Below are 7,494 nucleotides of genomic sequence, written 5' to 3'. Positions count from 1 at the left end.
GTTTTTGGGTCACTCTGTATCTAGCACAAGGAAATTTTGCATGAAGAAATTGGTTATGGACTTCTCTTATGTACCCAAATAATATATTAAAAAATCAGAACTACAATATAAACTGCAAGCACACCCCCTTTTTTATGTCTATATTGTCTGGACTACTGTAGTATGTTGGTGCAAGAAGTATTTTATATATTGGAAACAATGGTCACTGAGACTTTTCCAACCTAAAGTGGCGCCTTTCTCATAAAACCTACAAGGTCTTATATTACAGAGAATGATATTTGATTTTACTGCCTAGTAGCAGTCGTGAATCTTATTATAAGATGATTCTTATTGTTTTCATGAATGAATTTTATTGGTGATTCTCCTGTATTGTAAGACTTTTGAATTGTATGGAACAGGCCCTTGATAATACTTAGACTATGCATATTCCATTGTAGATGTAATTACTCAATAAGATGTATAGTTAGAAAATAGAAAAATAATTGTAATAAAAAACTATCTAGCCTTACTCTATGGAATAGTTATCTCAAACGTCAGAAAAAAAATCATAAACTCAAGTCTTCTAATTCCAATTCTCAAGAAGTATGAAATTTCAGCAAAGCGAATACTCTAGAGAATAAGGAGACCGCTATCTAATGGGGAATATTGATTACGATTTAAAGATTAGATGAGTTCCATCTCATATATGGATAATGAATCAACGTGGGCGCTCTCTAGCCGACCTTGAAAAGTACACGAGCCGGACTCTGGAAGTTCTGGAAGTTAGTGGTGATTTTCTTCTGAGCCCAACTCGCCGGATGAGGCCTGTGAGCCCGATCCGCGAGCCGGACCCGTCCTTTAAACACAGAGGGTGTTGAAGATCTGTATAATTACGATTTATTAAAAATTAATGTTGAAAATAATGAAATTCGAGTTCGAGCAACAGTTTACCTAGCTATTATTAATATCAGGCTATATTTCACCCACCTCAACTGGTCAGATTTGAGTTGCCTTTAGTCTGAATTTTTACTGGTGCAGAAAGTATAATATTAAACAATAAACTATTGTAATGATTGGAATTACAATAAGAATAAGAGATTAAGAATAATTTGTCAAATGAGAAATTTTAAAATTTGAATAATAATTATGTTAGTGCTACTTGGACTTTTATCTTGTAATTTTTGTTGATAATCTGTAATCTGTTATCAATGCATGAAGCGCCAACCACCATTTAAATGGAGGTTTACTATTGTTAAATTATTAATAGGTTAGGGTTATCAATAAAAATAATACACAAAAATTAGGTCAATATAATATAATATGAAACATATATTAATAATTGGATAGTGCTTGATTTTATGAATGCGTATCCGAATTTATCAAGGTATCTCTCTCTGAAAAACCAAGGCATCATTATGAATAAAAACCTCGACTGGTCAGAACAAGTCAGTAAAACCTGTAGAAAGGTTTTCTCAGCAATGCATTCACTTAAAAAATTGCAAGATGTCCTTCCTGGAAGTATACGATTATTACTGGTCCAATCTTTGATTTTTCCACATTTCACGTACTGCAACTCTGTCCTCAATGACATGCAAATTACACTCAAAGATAAAATGCTGCTCTGCCAAAATTATTGTCTACTTTTTGTTTACTCTCTTGAACGCCATGAACATATTACCCCAGCACACATTGCTAGTTCTACCCTGAAGCTCCCCGATCAGAGACGTTTCAGAATAATAAAACTTGTTAGAGATAGCCTAATTTAAAATATAGTTCGGGCGCAAATGTAATTTTGGGCACTATGTGGTCATTTTTGAGTAACAGCCGTGAAAGATGTCTCAATTTCTTCATTAGGTCTAGCATAATAAGGATCGTAATTATGATAAGTCGAAATCACAGTCAAACACCTCGGAAACAATATGGCCGCCAAAATTTTCAGGGTTTTACTATATCGCTTGTACTTCAATAACCGTTCAAGATAATTCAACCAGTTTTTCTAGACGAAAATATTTTTAGAATCTTCCTCTACAAATTTTGATTCTATAAAATTTTCCTCTAAAACGCAAATTGTTTTAGTTATAACCTTCAAAAGCCCAAAAAACGTTTTTTTCTAAATTTGTTCAAATTTCATTCCATTATAACTTTCTTTGTGCAAGAGATACAAAGAAATTTTCAATCTTTGAAATTTAGAGCGTTTTTTCAACTTTGGATTGATATATCTTCGTGCGCTGTATGTCGAAAAATGAGTTCTCCAGCGCCCTCCAAAGAAAATCATGCATGATTTCTTGTGCATTTTTCCATATGCATGAAGTAACAAGCTAGAACTATAAAGTCGATTTTTTCATGACTACTTAAGGATAGAGACTTGCAAATGGTCTCAATCTCCTCGTTACAACAATACGAATAAGAATATTGATTATGGTAACAACGAAAATATTCAACATCATTGAAAAATACAAGATGGCGGTAATTATTGACAGAAATGTTTACATCTCTTGTTATTCAGTTATTGTGAGAGATATCGGATTGGTTTTACCACCAAAATGTTTAGAATTAACCAAACAATGATGTTTGGAAGAATCATCTCATCACTCTTTCAGTTATTTATTCAACTTCAAAAACTTGAAACATACATTTTTCTGGGACAATATTTCACTTTCAACTCTGTTTAAGTATTCGCAGTAGACAAACTCTAGTATTATTGGCACATTGTTGTAGAATATTTTCAAAGCTTAAAAATGACATCATGTTGGAGGCTGTATGTCCATATTTTACGGCTGGAGCGTCATCAGAAAAAGAGTACAAAGTACTGTTTGCAGCGGAAAACACGGTTTTCCACCAAATGACAATCTCAACAATTAGAAAACCGTGTTATTTTACGGCTGGAGCGTCATCAGAAAAAGAGTACAAAGTACTGTTTGCAGCGGAAAACACGGTTTTCCACCAAATGACAATCTCAACAATTAGAAAACCGTGTAACTCATGACTCTTTGAAGGTACATACTTGGGAATGGTAATTGGTATCAATCTCTATATAATGATGTGTAGAAATAGATTATCCATGATGGCAATCTTAAAAATGTTTGTCATCATGAAAAAAACAAGATGGCAGCAAAAATAAGTCAATTTTCAATAAATCATCTTTAATTCTAGTAATGTCGAGGATATCGGATCAATTAAGTCATCTGGAAGCTTCAATACAATCATACTACAATATCCGAAAAATTTATCCAATTCCACCAACTTTTACTATGGTGAATTTAACTACAAACTCTTGAAATCAGATTTTTGGCTGCCATCTTGGATTTTTCTAAGATGACAAACATTTTAGAGATTGCCATCATGGATAATCTATTCCCATACATCTTTACGAAGAGATTGATACCATTTTCAGGTCTGTACCTTCAAGGGGTCATGAGTTACAAGGTTTTCTAATTGTTGGGATTGGCATTTGGTGAAAAAAGTACTCTTTTACTCTTTTTCCGATGACGCTCCAGCCGTAAAATATGGACTTACAGCCTCCAACCAGATGTCATTTTGAGGCTTTGGAAATAGTCTACAACAATGTGCCAATAATACTAGTGTTTGTCCACTGCGAATACATATACAGAGTGGAAAGTTTCTGTTTTCACCATTTTCTGTTCTTCAGTATTGTATATCGTCATTATTACTTAATTAATTTCTAAAATCTTAATTAAATCCCACCCTATAACGTTTGTTTCATTTATCTATTTTGAGTAATTGAAGCAATATTGTATTCAGTATTACTCATTCTAATATCATCCACCTTAATCATTAATCACATAATTCTAGATTCAAATCATATATTCACATGTTATAATACTCCCAACAGCTCTATTCCATCACAACCCGGTCGTGTATTTATGGGAAGGATATTATTTTATATCCTTCTTAGAGAATCGACAATTATTTCTTGAAACACTGCCAATTTATGAAGTTACATTACAATTTTATATTATTGTTATTCTAATTGCATTTAATATTTATTTTTTTTATCAATTTTTTTACTTTGTCAAATTCGTTGAATAATATTAGCATCACTGTCATTTAATGTAAATTAGTGTATAAGCCAGTAATTATTGTAACATACATACATAAAGAAATCTAATCTGATAATAGATAGTAGACACAAACTAGAGTTTGGAGAATAGTATCTCGGTTACCTACCATCTTGTTCAAAGAGAGTAAAATAAGGGTCATCTTTTATGTCAAAAATTATTTATTTTTTGAAGATGCAATTGATGTTGTTTGCTATAACAAAAACTTGACTTTTAAAAAATAGCCTACCTTACAACCGAAAACCGATATCAAATAAACCGCTCAAAAAAGAAATAACATAACCTAAAAACTTATCAGCCTGAGAAGTAAGAAGAAAACAAAAGTCTGTACATTCTTAACGGCTTGAACATTAATATTTTATCGTATCATAAATATTGTCTTTTCTTGCATGAATTATTTTATTAAAAATGATTATATATGATATTTTACAAAATATTGTGAATTATTTTATTGATAATCATTTAGTATGTTGGTCACACTTCCATAGACGTATCACGTGACTTGTCGATGTGTACAAGCCTTGTACACACGTCCGTACAGATTCGCGCGAACAATCGTACATATGCCTCAACATTCACTGTACGTCCTTGTGGACGCGATCCACGTATGCCTCGGCATTCAAAAAGCTATCTGATTTGCAGACGACAGGGAGACATGGTCGATGTAGATTTTCCACAACATGACAACAATGGCGTCATTCCATCATTGAAGATAGTTATCACAAATTGCAGCAGTATCATTTTATTTCAATGACTTATATAATAAAATCAAAAATAAAACTTGACAAACGATGTTGGTGGGTTGAACGATTGTAGGTTGAAGTAAGGGAATAAATTGATACATGACATAAGATGATTTGATAGCCACAGTAAAATAATATTTGAGCTATACTTTCTTGTAGGAATCCTGTAGAGAAGCTTTTTTCACTTAAAGTATGCAGTTCTAAATTTGTTAATCATGATACAAATTATATACTCCATGCATGTTTCTATTTAAATATTTGACAATCCACATATCCTACAAAATTACAAAAATCCCACAATCTACAATTAGTTATTAGATCACAATTTGATTTGTCATTCATTAACCTAATTCATTGGAATTAGGTTATGACGCCTTCAATGTTTACATTTTGCCTCACCCGTATGGCAAAAACGCGTCCACACTTACATTCAATGCTCGCCCGAGGCGCCTTTGAGCACGCCAAAATACCGACAGAGTTCCGGTTCGCCCACATGCCTCAGCGAACAGTGTCCAGACGTGCGATTGCAAGCCCATACACGTATGCTCAGCCGAGGCAAACGTACGTGTGTACACCGTGTCGTGTCGGTGCTATGGTTTGTCGATGCTGTGTTGGCCAGTGAACTCTATACTAACTGGAACGGGCTGTCCAATGCTGAGCTACAGCCAAAAGTGTGTAAGGCGGAGTGAGTGAGACAGGCCTACCGTGTGGGATTCCCTTCTCTCTTGTACTCATACATTTAAGCAGGTTGTTGCAGCTCTTGAGTACGATTTTTCATTTTTAAAGTTGAAAAACGGATTTGAATGAGTATTAGGGCTATCAGTATTAGATCACAACCTTTTCTCTTGAATATTGTGATGTATTTGTCGTAAAATGCATAGAATTGAATAAAAATACGACCGAGAAATGGTGATGTATTGTGTTGCATTTGGATGCAAGAATGGGCATGTTAAAGGAAATGAAATACCACTTCACAGGTAAGTCAAACATTTTTAGTCTATAAATTAATTTGAAGAAACCTTTCTGTTTTACATACATTTCCAATACTTTTTTCTATATTGATCAGTTTATTTGACCAAAAATGAAACAACAAATTTGGTTATAGAAGCAAATCAGAACCTACGATTTTGACGACTTCAAAGAAGCAGTTGCAACATGTAAAGCACATGTAGAAGTGAAGAACATGCAGGCAGCCGACTTCTTCTCTTGGCAAGACCACTCTTCGCAATTGAAGTTGAAACAAGAAACAATACATTATCTAAGGGACATGGCATGCATCAAGGTAGTGCGCGATTCCTATACATTAAAATACAAAACTTCGCATGACCAGGAGGATTTCCATGAATTAGATTTTTTAAAGAAATCTGCATGTAAACCAGGAGGTATGAAAATGCCAAACCACTTGGAGAGACCATGCGGTTTTCCAAAAGAAAAAAGAGATGATATAATCAAAAAACTTGGTGACTTAATACCTGCAAACAGAAGACAATTCTGGCTACAAATGGATGTTTGCTGAAATGATAACAATATAATTAAAATACTCAATGGGGCTACTTGTCAAAATAGATAAAAATGAAAACTCATAGCATCCTTTTTTAAAACTTTAAAATAATATATTTTAAAATCACAAACATGTTTCAATGACATTGATAATGGCCTAAATGCTCAAAACATGTTTGTGATTTTAAAATATATTATTTTGAAGTTTTAAAAAAGGGTGGTAACAATTTAATATTTTTCATCCATGTTCAAAAGTATAATATCATCATTTTATTAGTTTTTTCTTTATTCCACTCAACATAATGTGTAATGGAACAAAGTTATAACAAATACAATTTAATTTGTTTGAAAGATGATCAGCTAATATTTCTTAGTTCTGGAACACATTTTGTCAGACTAATTTATCATTAAACTACAAGTTGTCATATCTGCTAAATTAATAGGAAATCACACTGAACTTTTATAGAAGATAGAATGAATGACATTTTTTTTAGTGTATTTTTATAATTTTTGACAAATCACTGTTTAGTTTTTATTGAATAAAATAATAATACTGTACTATATTACTTTTTCACATTAAAATATTGAAAAATAGTTTTTGTCACTATCAAATCTCTGTGTGTCATTTATTTCAAACAACAATGATTAGTAAAATACATAGAACTTATGTAGATTTTGTAAAATCTATTCATCATAATTAAAAACAGAATGGATATTTTCAAATTTCACTATATTAAAAATTTTCAGTCATAGATTGCTACTCTAGTTTAGCCAAAGATGTGTTAGTTAAACATAGAAACTGAAAATTGTTAATATTATTTTGAAATTATGATATAAATATAACTATTAATTCTGTTTCAACAAAAATTAGTTGACTGTACTGCATTTTTCCAAGAAGTTGGTATAATGTTGGTGGTTTATACTAAGGAAAAACGCAGTACTGCATTTTTGCTTAGCACACTCATGATTAAAGAGATCCTATTGCCCGGTAAAAACGCAGTATCTGCTTTTTAAATGACCTAACATATTGTTTTGAGGATTTTTACTATTAAAAATTATCTTCTATGTAGACTATATCTATATACATCCACAGTATGAGGTTAAACCTATTTTAGTGGTTTCAAACACAATTCAAACTTTGACCTCATTTTTCTCAGTTTGGTTACTTCAGTAGATACTATGCGTTCTTGCTT

This window comes from Nilaparvata lugens, chromosome 2 (genome assembly GCF_014356525.2).
Source record: "Nilaparvata lugens isolate BPH chromosome 2, ASM1435652v1, whole genome shotgun sequence".
Taxonomy (NCBI): Eukaryota; Metazoa; Arthropoda; class Insecta; order Hemiptera; family Delphacidae; genus Nilaparvata; species Nilaparvata lugens.
The sequence above is the reverse complement of the archived record's forward strand: the minus strand, read 5'-3'. Positions refer to the sequence as shown.